Source organism: Pelobates fuscus, chromosome 1 (genome assembly GCF_036172605.1).
Source record: "Pelobates fuscus isolate aPelFus1 chromosome 1, aPelFus1.pri, whole genome shotgun sequence".
Classification (NCBI taxonomy): Eukaryota; Metazoa; Chordata; class Amphibia; order Anura; family Pelobatidae; genus Pelobates; species Pelobates fuscus.
Window position 1 is genome coordinate 270,755,809 of NC_086317.1, and position 15,356 is coordinate 270,771,164.

The following is a 15,356-nucleotide window of genomic DNA, read 5'->3' on the forward strand; positions in this document are numbered from 1 at the left end:
AGACCATAAAAGTGCAGTTCGCTTGTAAAAAATGCAAAAAACGTCACTTTTACTTAAAATATCATCGTTGTAATACAATTTACCAGTTTGAAACACGAATATTTGAGTTCAGCGAAGTCTCCCGGGTAAAACAGTACCCCCTATGTACAGGTTTTATGGTGTCTTGGAGAGTTACAGGGTCAAATATAGTGCTTGCAAATTAAATTCTCTGCACTTTCTCCCTGTGTTGTCATGCATGTCAATCAAATTTTAATTAATCAAATCACATAATTACGTTAAAAGATTATTTAAATATACATGTAGAATTTTAATATATATGCATTTATAGGTATTTAAATTCTACGTGTATACTGATGTAATCTTTTATGTAATTATATGTATTTATCTATATATATATATATATATATATTTGCGGTTATTTGCATTTTATATATAGATAGATATATATAGAATGTCATTCTAAGTGTATTTTGTTACCGATATATATATATTAATAACAAAATACAGTTAGAATGAAATTACATATGCATATATAATTTATATTAAATTTTGTTTCAATATTTTATTTATTTATTTTATTATTTAATTTATTTATTATTTTAATTATACGTATTTATATATAATATATATGTACATCTATTATATATATATAATATATATACATATTATATATATGTAATGTCATTCTAAGTGTATTTTAATATTAATATATATACTTATATTAATATTAAAATACACTTTGTATGACGTTACATATATATATAATATGTATATATATTATATATATAATATATATACATATTATATATATATAAAAATGCATTTATTTTATTTTTACACATGTCTAATTATTTTTTTTAATTCTTCCCACCAGCAGGGGGACTGTCTGATATTTCAAACAGTCCCCCTGCTGGCATATCCACAGCCAGCTATAGAGGGCCATGTGATCGCTCTTTGAGAGCGATCACATGGCCCCCGGGGGCCTCATTTGCCGTGGGAGGGCTGCCTGGGCTGTGAGGCAGTCCTCCCGAAGCGGATCGCGGCGGAGGTAAGTATAACTTACCTCCTGGGGCTGCAAGCCGTTACGGCGTGCTATGCCGTCATAACGGCTTTAAAGCCCACTTAACCCGTGACGGCATAGCACGCCGTAACGGCGTTAAGGGGTTAAAGATCTAAGCTATCACTAACAACATTATTGTTTACTTTTACATGTGTGCCTTGCTTTCATAGCAAAAAGAACAAAATCCCTATGCACATTTTAAATGAGAAATGTGTCGCAATATATCATTTACATAAAACACACAAAAAGTGATAGGCAAGGCAACATTTGAGCTGTGAAATACCAAGTTTGCAGATTTAAAAAAATAAATAAATTATATTTTCAAGTACTGTACTCACCCACAAAACATTTTAAATGTTACAGGAATTCCCTCCTTTTATGGGCCCTTAAAATGTTTTATTTGAATAATTTGAAGACTTGGAAGCACGGTTTCAAGGAATGAAAGTTCCTGGCTGTCAGGAAATCTACCTCTAGTGTCCCTTCAATTTTATATTTATTGAGAAAGCCACTTCTGAGAGTCACAAACGTATATAGGTCATTTAGTTACTCCAATGGCCATTCGAGGGAATGCCCGCCTGCCAACGTCAAGGCAGACCCCCCTAAGCGGGTCCTACACTAACTTTACCTTGCTTCCGTGAGCTTCTGGCTTCCTCAAGGTTGCAGAAGCTGAATGCCGTTCCAGCCGTCTATTCTTCGGCTTAAAGCATCATTTGACCTCTCTCATCCTATTATTATTATTATTATTATTAATAATATAGCGCCATCGAATTCCGCAGCGCTTTACAGTGGGTGAACGAACAGACATGTAGTTATAACCAGACAAGTTGGACACACAGGAACACAGGGGTTGAGGGCCCTGCTCAATGAGCTTACTAGAGGGAGTGGGGTAAAATGACACAAAAAGGTAAGGATAGTATTAAACTAGTGACAGCTGCAGAAGAGGAATCAGTCAGGAGCTATTAACAGTTTAATTGATACACAATGAATGCAACGCTGAACTTAGAAATATGCACAGAATTTAAAATTAGCTGATGACGCTCTGGTGGCGTTGCTTGATGTGACCTTATATTTCTGGTAGCAAAAGGATTAAGCCCTGTTTGTGTAGTGGTTCATAGCGAAGTGCTGCAGATGCAGACTCCAGGCATTATGACCACTTCGAATCCCTGAAGTGGTCATGGTGCTTGGAGTAACCATTTATACTATGTTGGTGCCACGAGTATTCCACTCTTCCACCAGTTAAACTACAGTAATAGGTGTGAACATTAGTTCTGTCTGAGCAACCTCTGTAATGTGAAAGTGTGTCATAAAGGTTGAGAACTACAGCTCTGTGTGACAACATTGCGCAATAATTGAGGCTATAAGCACTGTGGTTATTGACGAGTCAAACACACATAATCCTCTTACTGTTAAGAGACTCATTGCAAATTCCTGATGTGCTTATACTTCTCACACAACCACTAAACACTATAAGTAGTACAAAAGCTATAGTTGGCAACTCTGCAGCTTGATATTATGCAGTAAGTTGTTTATTTTCTTTACTAAGCACATGTTTACTGAGCAAAGAGTAATTTTAAACAACAAAAGGTATAAAACAGTTATGCCCAGGGAAAGTGCTTCATCTCAGGTGCCTGTAGGCACAAAACAGAAGAAGTAAGGCTGACCCTCCAAAAATACCTAGTTACCTTTTGCTTGCTTCATGACAAGTGGCATAGTTAGAAAAAAAAAAAAAAAGAAGATCAAAATATACATAAAAAAGCCAAATGGGCATTTCCACTAACAGTTGATGCCCCTAATAGACACACACCTATAGGCAGCTGTCTACTCTCAAAACCAGTGCCAGGTATATGAAAACATATCAGCAGCAAGTTTTAATGCAGATGTTATTTATTTGGCCAGGTTTGGGAGATGCATCATTCGCCTTCTTATTATCGATCCAGCTGTGTTAAAAAAAATATCCAAAGATTAAGTGTTTTCAGTGGATGACCGATGGTTATGAGATATTGGGATTTTAACCTTGTTAGAGCAATTTCTTTCAAAGTAAGATGAGGGAGCTGGGTTTGAACAATTTAGCAATGTTTCTGTTTTAATTTCATTTTCTGAAATAAAATTAATAAAAAACAATGCTTGGCCAGAAAGGTTTTGTGAGCCTAATTTCATTGTCTGAAGAAGAAAAACTCACAGGCACTCCGAATTCAGGCCGCAGGCAGTTTTATTGTAACAGAATGCAACACAACGTTTCGACCGAAAAGGTTTTTTTCAAGCTTGAAAAAGACCTTTTCGGTCGAAACGTTGCGTTGCATTCTGTTACAATAAAACTGCCTGTGAGTTTTTCTTCTTTACCTATTATTCTGGGATTGCTGGTCCTGCTCTGGAGCAGTGGCAGCTGGGAATGAGTGTGGTTCCTACCATCTACTTTGCTTAATTTCATGGTCTGAGCAGGAACTGCTTTTCCATATTGTAACTGGCCAGCTGAAATTAGAAGTGATGATTCCACCAATGACACTGCTTCCAACAGTCCAGATCCAGCAGGATATTCAGAATTTAAGCTCTGTTCCTGCCATTCTGAATTAGCCAGCTGCATCTTCCTTGGGTGGCCCATCCCCCTGTCCAGAAAGGACTAATTATTTTGGGCGCGGACAGTGGTGAGAGTGGAATCACTAGTGCAAACTTAAATGTCAACGTCATACCTCTTAATGTTGTGAGGTGTTCTTGTTGAAGCTAAACATCGGATAGAAATTAAAACAAAGGATCTCGAAGAAAAGTTGGCAAGGATAGCTTCCTAGCACCAAAAACCAAAACAAGAAAGCAACACAACCACGAAAATTTTGTTTTGGTTGTCAGGGAAAATGAAGAAACTGCTCATAGAGCTGTGTAGTAGCTTGTGACAACACACAAAAAGAAAATCTGGATACGTCATTATATTTTCCTTTAGTGTTGAAACAGATTTCCTAGGTTGAACTAAAAAAGATTCACAGCACACATGACACACAGAGCAGGGACCTTTAAAACATGAAAGACTGAAGAGTTTTCACCCTGGGGGAAGCAGCTGTCAACAATTTCAAGCTATACAGTAGATGAATATGACACAGAACATGTTTGTATATATAAAACATTTTTGAAAAATAGTGCCCAATAATGCCCTAGCACCTCCCTATTGTAAGGAGTCAAACAGTTTTATAACGGCTTGACTTTCTACCTGGTGTCTGCCGAGCACCAAATCTAGAGTTCCCCAACTCTACTATTGCTCAATGAGAGCTGGAAGCTCTCTTCATTAAGCTAAGCCATCAGGTGATCAGCTGCCACTCTCAGCCATTGTGATAACCCTGCACTGGAGGACTTAGCTCAGGAAAGCCAACAGAAGCACCTGGCTGTCACTCAATGCAGGGAGCGGCACCTGGCAGACCCCAGGTACAGTCATAGGAAATCCAAAGTACACCCTCTATTCTATGGTTTTACATATCAAGACAGAACAATAATCATCTGTTCCTTAGCAGGTTTTAAAATTAGACAAATACAACCTCAGATGAACAACAACACATGACATATTACACCGTGTCATGATTTAGTTAACAAAAATAAAGCTAAAATGGAGAAGCCATGTGTGAAAAACTAAGTACACGCTTACTGCTCTAATAGGACGTAAGAGACCAAGTAGCAGACAGGTTCTTCTCTATAAATGCCCTTAATTAATTGGTCATCAGTAAGTGTGACCACCTATAAAAGCTGAAGTTTTAGCAGTTTGCTGGTTTGGACTATTCAGGAGTGTGTTAATACAATGCCAAGGAGGAAAGGCCTCCGCAATGATCCTGTAGAAGCAATTGTTGCTGCCCATCAAATCGGGAAGGGTTATAAGGCCATTGCCAAACAATTTAAAGTCCATTATTCTACAGTGAGAAAGCTTATTCAAAAATGGAAAGCAGCTGCCAATCTTCCCAGGAGTGGACGTACCAGCAAATTCACCCCGAGGTCAGACTGTGCAATGCTCACAGATATTGCGAAAAATAAACAAACAACTTACATCTCAGACTCTACAGGCCTCAGTTAGCATGTTAAATGTTAAAGTTCATGACAGTAAAAATAGAAAAAGCCTGGACAAGTATGATTTGTTTGGTACGGTTGACAGGAGAAAGTCTATTCTCTCCGAAACAAATATGGCAGCATGATGGTGGTGGGGTGATGATTTGGGCATGTTTTGCAGCCACAGGATCTGGGAATCTTGAAGGAATTGTGTCGACCACGAACTCCCCTATATAGCAAAGTATTCTAGAATCAGATGTGAGGCCATCTGTCCGACAGCTCATACTTGGTCTAAATTGGGTCATGCATCAGGACAATGATCCCAAATTCACCAGCAAATCTACACTTGAATGGTGAAAAAGTAAAGAATCAAGGTGTTGCAATGACCCAATCAAAGTCCAGTCCTAAACCCGATTAAAATGCTGTGGCAGGACCTTAAGAGAGCTGTGCATAAACAAATGCCAGCAAACCTCAATGAACTGAAGCAACAATGTAACGAAGAGTGGGCCAAAATTCATTCACAAGGATGTGAGAGACAGTCATCCAGAAAACAATTACTTAAAGGTATTGCTGCTAAAGCTGGTTCTACAAGCTATTGAATCATAAGGTGTACTAGCTTTTTACACACTGCTTTTCCACGTTGTTTGTTAAATACATCATGTAATATGCCATGTTCACCTGAGGTTGTATTTACCCAATTTTAAAAGGAACACTATAGGGTCAAGAATACAAACACTATCTGCCCCCCTAAATATAATAAAATCTTACTTTTGTTCAAGTCTCCAGTTGCTGGCTCTGCCCCTGATCATCCTGCTTGGCTGACATCATCAGAAGTTTTGTTCTGAGTCAATCGCAATGCTTCCCCATTAGGATTGGCTGAGACAGTCAAGGAGGCAGATCAGGGGCAGAGCCAGCACAAGTCAAACACAGCCCTGAAGAGCTAATACCTCCTCATATATATGAATTTAATCAATGTATATCTAGGTGGAAATTTCAGTGAGAATTTGTATATAAAAATTATTAATACTGAAGCTAGTTAAGGCTGGCCCCTGTCTCCCTTACCATTTTTCCTTTTCTCCCTTGAAGCGATCAGAAAATATATTTCAGTTCAGTTTCAGTTAAAATACTAAAAAACAACAAATAAATAAATAGAAAAGCACTTTTTTTATCACTACATAACCAAACATCCCAGCATTTTGACAGATTTCAAAAGAAGTCCATCAGAATTTGAGTATTGCTCTTGTATTTTTTTCTTTTCCTTACAAGGAAACCGATTTACACACTGCCGTGCTATCTGCGACAGACAATCTTTATGCAATTACATATTTACAACTGTACAATAAAAATGAATTTTAGTCTCTGACCACTACTGTTCTTTAACTTTAAGATCTGCAACAAAATAACATGTCATTTGTTCCCTGACAGTCCGATGACTCTTTGGGATGGCCCAGGTACATCTCTGATGGGACTGCTATTAGATCATGCCTTTGTTGGGCCCTGATTTTATGACTCCTACAACATAAGAGTGGGCAGATGAGATTCAAGAACGCCATGAGATAAAAAGATTGCACAGATTCTTCTGGAAAAGGACTGATTAATATACTGCAACATGCCTGTCTGAATAAATTTTATGGAATCTCAAACCACTTCAAAGCTAAATCGTAACTATGCTACTTTAATTCTAATCTACCACATTCGGTGTATCCTATACCAGTGTGTCATTTCTCACCAGTGCATTCAAAAAGATTTTCAAATTTAAGACCACAATTGCCAAACTGGGAAACAAATCTTAAAGTCAGCTAAATTAACCTTATATTTGAAAATTACTTTGAATTCCCTACAAATCTCACTTCATTGAATAACCCAGATAAAGTCCTGACATTGTACTATTTATACAAGCTACTATCCTGACATATATGCCAAGTAAAGGGAAACGCATTTTAGGATGTGGAATACATAACGTTGGTTTTATTTATTTAGTGGGAAGGAACATCTGTTTAATCATATGGCATTTCCTCTAAAACATCTCTATCTCAAAGTACTTTGGATCATTACATAGCAGTGCGGAATTTTAAATACCTTAGAAGAGCAAGAAAACTATAGTCACCCAGATCTCTTCATCTCAATGAAGACTTCTGGGTGCAGTGGTCCAGTCATGCTAACCCTGGAATGTAAAACATTGCAGGTTTTGTGGTTTTTCTGTAGTGTTTTTTTTTTTTTGTGGGGGGGGGGGGGGGGATGAGGGGGAGGGGTTTAGACACTGCAATATTTACATTGCAAGGCTAAAGTAACCTCTACTGGCTGTCTTCCTGGCAGCTACTAGAGGTGCCTCCGAGTAAAACTCAGTCAGGGAATGAAATGCTGCTGTTAGCAGTATTTTATTTTAGGAGGGGAGAATTTGGCCAAGCATGCATATTTACATTCCAATGCTTCTCTAGGAGATGCATTGGATTGAAGGAGATTACAAAGACATCGGCAGGCATGATGATGTCTGCAAAGGCAGAGTGGGCAGCTGCAGCAGAGGCATCTCAAGATGGATAAAAGGTGAGTAGTCTTTACTTTACTTACTTTTTTATACGTATGCAAAAATAAGGTGGACAGAAGATAACCAATTTGTATTTTTGGTACTATGGGTTCCCTTAAAAAGAGCATTACTGTCAAATCATACATCTCTATTGTAACAATCTTTAAAACAGAAAATAATTTGATGTCAGCACAGCTTAGTAGAGTGGAACATGCAGCAAAACCTCCCACGTGTTCCTAAAACTGCCAAGACCAATAATTTCCTTAAAACTAGATGAATAATGAAAGAAATAGCATTGTTATCCCTGTGACATGTTAATTATGTTAGCTGCTATTGCCGTCATACAGATAATGTAGCTTTCTATTTGTTCTTCTAATCCGAGAACACCACTAAATGTAAATTTACTAATTTCCCTCCTCAACATTCCCACATAAAAAAAACAAAAAAGTTTAAATTGGCCGTGAAACTGGGGTTTTCCTTCTTTCAATAAAAACGTGTCGCTGGCTGCTGAGAATTTTTCGTCTCTACCTTAAACATATGCCTTAAGGCTAGCACATTGAAACTGCTTACACCACTTGTATCCAATGTTACTGTAATTATCCATGATCTCTCTCTGCTTTTCCTCCTGTTTCATATTTCCGAGCCACCGTGTCTGATACTTTCCTGAGGGCTTTTGTGTCTACAGTGCAATCCTACGATTACTGCAAGAGACTTTGTTGACATGAATTTAAGATTCAGCCCCCAGAATAAGGAAGGCATTAAATCCCACAGAATGCCAAACTTTTGAACTGCAACTTGTAGATAAGGATTCCATTTCCCATGATGCTCAGCCAGTCAGCAATCAGGGGTCATGGTTCACAACAGTTGCAGTGCAAACTATCATCTATTCTTGACTATTGATGTCTAAATAGGCACTTATTGTTTCTTATTGTTGCTGAGGATAGCTTTATCACTTGGAAACAGTACACATTTTAATTACTAGACATTAAGATTTAATTTGAGAAAGAACCCTGGTAATTACCAGTGATCCTGATGTTGTACCAAGCAAATTCACACTAGTAAGTGAAACACTCTCTCTGAACCTTTTCAGCAGCCTGGACAGCACAAGCAATCACTCTCTGAGGCACGGTATAAGACACGGTTGGTAAACCATTAAGCCACAGTAATGGGGCAGTGTACATAGTTCTCCTAAAGCAAAGTAATTAATATTGCATGTGACCTTCCTCGATGGGCACTATAACAAGCCCACACAGTACGGCAGCGACTGTACCAAGGCTCGGTATGCAAAGAACAGTAAGTGCCTAACAATGAAATACACATATTGCTAATTAAAATCAGTGTTGCAAAAGAAAATGTTAGACATTTCATATATCCAGGATTATAAAGCTGACAGTGAACATTCATAAATATTGTGAGTCCATCACCATCTGCCTGTTGGAATAAAATACTAACCCAAAACATAGTGCGATAAGTATTTAGGATACGAAGTGGCACACACCATCGGATATAAACAGTTCTGGATATTCTAAATTTCTCTTTACCCAATGCTAGAAATCAATAACATAATATAACAAAAGGCCATTATGCCTAAAGTCTATTGTACTGCGCTTGACACTTTGCTATTCGGTCACTGGGCACTTTATTGTGCCACATGCATGGTCCTGGCCACTCTGTCATAGACGGACACATTGTTTGAGCACTTTGCTTATCGTCCGACACACAGATGGCTAAAATACAATACCTATCATCCAGCACATAAAGTGATGGGCACTATGCCTATCATCCAAAACAAGCGGTGATGAGCATTCTGCCTATTGTCGGATACAAATGGCAATGGCACACTGCCTGTTATCTGACAGACAGGGCAACAGGCACACTGCCTATCTTTCAACTCTGGGGGTGATGGCATTCTGCCATTTCTTCTGGAAAAAGGGACATGGGACACTAATAATCATGCGACAAAGGGCACTCTAACAATCAAAGGGCACTCTAAGAATCCTCTTATGCAAACGGCCCTATCAACTCTACCCATCATCCAACACAAAGTGGTACTAGGCTGATTATGTGACATTCAATGCTGGGTACCTAGCCCAATATGCAATCCAGGGTGCTGTGCACTCATTCTATGATCTAAACCAAAATGCTTGACACCTAGCCTATCATCCATCCAAGACTATTGGCACAGAGCATAAATCAACAGATATGCGGTGCTCTGCCTCTTAACCCACTGCTCTGCACTGGGCATGGAGACTACCACTGTCTGATACTTGGCACTGAGACAACAGTGATTCGTGCCCAGTACTGGGATTACTGTCCAACATACAGCACTGGGTTCAAAAGTCAATAGGCAGCGCTGGCCAGCGAGGCTGGTTACTGAGCTCAGAGCCATATCAGACAGCGCTAACACACACACGGTCACACTATTAGTACATATACGTACGTACATAGTTGAGCTCAGGCTGTAATCCTCTCCCAGGCAGAATGCTGCATTCTCCTGCCAGTCCCGGTGGGTTGCTGTGTTATCTGCCTTGTGGTTAGGACATGTTTGTCTCTCACCTGTGTTAGCGTCCCAGGCAGGCAGCCGCTGTCAGCTCCGGTACCCCCGCCCCCCGGCATCCTTTACCTCCGTCTACCTTCTTCCCGCACCTCGAACACTGCACGACACTGCCAGGCACACGGGGAATGTCAGCCTAGCGGCCATTGGATGACGGGGCGTGAGGGCTGCGGTGTGTCCGAACCTGTGATTGGCAGATTTGACAGTAGGCGGGGCGGCAGCGAGAAGTGAGGATCCCAATTCCCCGCTAGTGAGATAAACATGGAACGTTGTGTGTGCGTTCTGTGTTCCATATTAACCCATTAAAGAACACACCTCATACATGACATCGCATTTAATCACAATTAATTCCAATAGTGATTATAATGGTTGGCATTGGATGGATGTTACAACAATGGAGTCGTTAAATGTGTACGCTCTTCCATTTTGGAAGAGAAAGCTTAATCAAATTTTTAAGACAGTAAAAATGCCATAGGTTAAAAACCAAAACATTAAGCTTTAGAATTGCACAGAATTAAAATAATAATAATTTAGATACATATACCTGATCTAGATACATTCTACAGCTCAGGTGTAGTCACAGTCTGGCAATTTTGGCTATATTTTGAAATTCAGAGCACGATTCCGCTCAATTCACACTTTAGTAAATACCCTAATGTTGTTCTGTGTTCGAAATAAAAGTTATCACTCAAGTTAACAGAACCACTGGACACTTAAAGACAGAGACTAGCGCCCTAGGCAAGACCAGCTAATTGAACCCCACCCTCAACTAAAACAAAGATTGCCAGCTTTGCGTGTCTCTTCCCACATCCCCAGCTCCTCTGTGTGTCTACCTCCCAGCACCTTTTTTTAGTTCTCTTTCTCCCTCCTCAAGACCCTGTGTGTGATTCTTCCCCAGCCTCTTATTTGTCTCTTTCTCCCCAGCCCCTTTGTGTGTCTCTTCTCCTCCCAGCCCATGTGTGTCTTTGTCCCACCAAGCACCTCTGTGTGTCTTAGTCATCCCCAAGCTCTGTGTGTCTCTTTGTCCCAGGGCCGGACTGGGAAAAAAATTAGGCCCGGGCATTTTTCAATCAGAGCGGCCCCCTAAGAAGGGGGCGGGGCCAGAGAGGGTGTGTTTTGTCATCACTAATGACAAGCACACCCCCTCTCAAAGTGAGCAAGTTGGTTCAATGCGCAGAGCCGCGCTGAAGAGCTCTGGCATTAGAAAAAGGCTTGCGCTGTGTTTGCTTTTAAATTGTCTCTGGTGTCTCCACAAGTGGGATACCAGAGGACAATTGGGCCAGGAAAGTGTATGGTGCATGTGTTTGGAGCCTGCTTGTGAAATTGCGTGTGTGTTGAGTGTGGTGTGGTATTGTGTAAATAGGTCAATTTCATTTGTGTTTGTGGTGTAATATGTGTGGCTAGGGGCTGTAGATAGTGTGTGTATAGGGGGCATAGTGTTATAGGGGATGTAGCGAGTGTGTGCATACAGGCTGTAGTGTGTGTGTGTGTATAGGTGACGTAGTGTGTGTAGGGGTTGTAGAGAGGGTGTGTAGGAGATCTAGTGTGTAAAGGACCCAGAGTGTGTATAGGAGATTGTGTGTGTGTGTATATATATAGAGGATTAAGAGTGCATATAGGGTAAGGGATCTAGCGTGTATCTGGAGCGTAATGTGTGTGGTGGTGCAGTGTGAGGGGTGCTGTAGTGTGTGTGTTTGTATATATATATATATATATATATATATATATATATATATTTGGACGTATTGTATGTGTGAGGGGCGCAATGTGTGTGTATTTAAGAGGGGTGCTGTGTGTGAGGGTGTTTTTATCTGCCGTCACATTCTAGGTTTCTAATTTTCTTTGTCTGTTAACTCACTGAGGGTTATTTTATATATGTGTATGTGTGTGAGCGAGGGTGCTGTCTGTCTGATGGTGCTGTCTGTCTGAGGGTGCTGTCTGTCTGAGGGTGCTGTCTGTCTGAGGGTGCTGTCTGTCTGAGGGTGCTGTCTGTGAGTGAGGGTGCTGTGTGTGTCTGAAGGTGATGTGTGCTGAGTGTCTGAGGGCGCTGTGTGTCTGGGTGCGCTGTGTGTCTGGGTGCGCTGTGTGTCTGGGTGCGCTGTGTGTCTGGGTGCGCTGTGTGTCTGCGTGCGCTGTGAGTGTTTGGGTGCTGTGTGTGTCTGGGGGTGCTGTGTGTGTCTGGGGGTGCTGTGTGTGTCTGGGGGTGCTGTATGTGTTTGGGTGCTGTGTGTGTTTGGGGGTGCTGTGTGTGTTTGGGTGCTGTGTGTGTTTGGGTGCTGTGTGTGTCTGGGGGGGGCTGTGTGTGTCTGGGGGGGGGCTGTGTGTGTCGGGGGGGCTGTGTGTGTCTGGGGGGGGCTGTGTGTGTTTGGGGGCTGTGTGTGTCTGGGGGGGCTGTGTGTGTCTGGGGGTGCTGTATGTGTCTGGGGGTGCTGTATGTGTTTGGGGGTGCTGTATGTGTTTGGGGGTGCTGTATGTGTTTGGGGGTGCTGTGTGTGTTTGGGGGTGCTGTGTGTGTTTGGGTGCTGTGTGTGTTTGGGGGCTGTGTGTGTTTGGGGGCTGTGTGTGTCTGGGGGGGCTGTGTGTGTCTGGGGGTGCTGTGTGTGTCTGGGGGTGCTGTGTGTGTTTGGGTGCTGTGTGTGTCTGGGGGGGCTGTGTGTGTCTGGGGGGGCTGTGTGTGTCTGGGGGGGGCTGTGTGTTCTGGGGGTGATGTGTGTGTGTGAGGGGGCTGTTGGTGTGATTTTTATTTATTTAAATATTTTAATTTAAATATATTATTAATAATAATTATTTTTTTTTTAATTTAAATATATTATTAATAATTACAAAAAAAAAAAAAGTTAGATCCCCCCTCCCTTCTTACCTTTAGCATGGGAGGGGGGAGCCGTTCTGCCTGCGAGGAGCCGAGGAGCAGCTTCCTTCCCTGGTGGTCCAGTGGTGAGAGTGAACTCTAACCTGCCGAGTTCACTCTCGCGAGATCTGAGCGTTGCCGCGGTAACCGCGGCAACGCTCAGACCTCGCGAGAGGACCCGGCGGAGCTGCTGGATTGAGCTCCGCCGGTCCTCTCTGCTGCTTCCCTCACACCCCACAGCTGGCGGCCGCCTGTCAGTGTCTCTGGGCCGGTGAGGGAGATCTCCCCACCGGCCCATGGAGGCTCAGAGCAGGGCCCTGCTGGGGCTGGCAGGGGAGATCCTGTGATGTCCCCTGCCGGCCTCGGCCCCACGGCCATCGCGGCCCACCGGGCATTTGCCCGGTATGCCCGATGGCCAGTCCGGGCCTGCTTTGTCCCCACAGACCCTCTATGTGTCTCTTTGTCCTCTTAGCCCCACTATGTGTCTCTTTGTCTACCATAGCACCTCTATGTGTCTCTGTGTCCCCCAACCTGTTTGTTTGTCTATTTTTCCTGTTACCCCGCCCCTTTGTGTCTCTTTCTCCCCAGCCACTTTTTGTGTCTCTTCTCCTCCCAAATCATGTGTGTCTCTCTATCCCCCAATCTGTTTGTGTATCTATTTTTCCTGTTACCCAACCCTTCTGCGTGTCTCTTCTCGCAGACCCTTTGTGTGTCTCTTTGTCAATGTCCCCAGTACCTTTACTCCAGTGAGCTAGACTCCTCCTCCAGAATTTGACTCCTTGCTACAGTATATAGTTCCTCTTAGAGCTGTACAGGCTACAGAGATACCAGAGAAATAACACAGAGTGGGGCACAATAAGGATACTCATAACTATATCACACAGCCAGGATCACTGTGATGATTACACAGAGCTGTAATAAAGAGATCCCCACACAGTACATGTCTCTGTAAAGTGCTTTAGCTCTCTCTCTATCATTCTAACCCTCTCTTAGCTCTCCCTTACATGCTCTCTTCGTCAGTAGTGCTCCTGTTATGATAACTTTAGCTTTCTATTAAATATTGCTGCTGCTATGAAACATGTCAGCTACTCTGTTTGCTCACAGCACTCCGTGTACACAGGGTTAAAGCAGCAGGGTACGGACAGACTCCTTATTACCTTTGTAGCTGGCAATATAATTAATCTGCAGTGGTAATATGGATACAAGAAGTAGGTGGCATGGTTAACAGATACAACAATCATTACAGATTAAAACAGATTGAAATCATAATCAGATCAGTCCTCAGACTTACAGCCCCAGTCCTGCAATTTGAAGCCTCACAATTGTTCAACTAGCCACAGCATGAGTGTCTCAACTCTCAGCTGTAGAGTGGTTGAGCACATTAAAGAAGTTGGTTGGTATGTGCAGTAGGGGTTATTAAAACTATTAGTGACAGACACACAGTGTTTTGTGTCAGATATGTCATCCTCCAGTTGTCATCCCTGTGCTTCCCTAGCATTACATATAATACACACAATGCATCCCTACACAAACACACAGACACAATGCATCCCTACAAACACACACACAATGCATCCCTACATACACACACACCCACACACCCACACACAATGCATCCCTACACACACACTCATGTACAATTTATCCCTACATACACACACAGAAACACACAATACATCCCTACACAGACAGAAATACAATGCATTCCTACACACACAGAGACAGAAAAACACAATGCTTTCCTACACACATACACATAGTTACATAGTTACTTAGCTGAAAAGAGACTTGCGTCCATCAAGTTCAGCCTTCCTCACATTTGTTTTTTGCTTTAGATCCAAAAGAAGGCAAAAAAAAAAAAAGGTTGAAGCACTTCCAATTCTGCAACAAACTAGGGAAAAAAATCCTTCTTGACCCTAGAATGGCAGTTAGATGAATCCATGGATCAAGAAGCTATTACCCTACCTTAAAATATATTCTTGAATATTCTGTTTTTGCGTATGCATCTAGTTGCTGTTTGAACATCTGTATGGACTCTGATAAAACCACTTCTTCAGGAAGAGAATTCCACATCCTTATTGTTCTTACAGTAAAAAAAAACTTTATTTTGTCTTAGACAAAATCTTCTTTTTTCCAGTCTAAATGCATGACCTCAAGTCCTATGTAATGTCCGGTTTGTGAATTGATTTCCACACAATGGTTTGTATTGGCCCCGAATATATTTGTATAATGTATCATTATACCTTCTAAACTGAAGAGGTTTAAATTTGTTAACCTTTGTTACACATACACCTTGCATCCTTACACATGCACACATACAATATGTATCCCTTACATACAGACAGACACACAC

General features: G+C 41.6%; 1 protein-coding gene across 1 annotated transcript in view; it reads right to left on the reverse strand.

Annotated features, from left to right (window-relative positions):
- The window catches only part of TPST1 (tyrosylprotein sulfotransferase 1), a 161,439-nt gene extending 151,108 nt beyond the window's left edge, over positions 1–10,331 (reverse strand). Inside the window, exon 1 of the mRNA XM_063457213.1 lies at positions 10,158–10,331. The gene's annotated coding sequence lies outside the window, so the exon portion shown is untranslated. The remainder of the gene's footprint in view (positions 1–10,157) is intronic.
- Between the last annotated feature and the right edge of the window lie 5,025 nt (positions 10,332–15,356).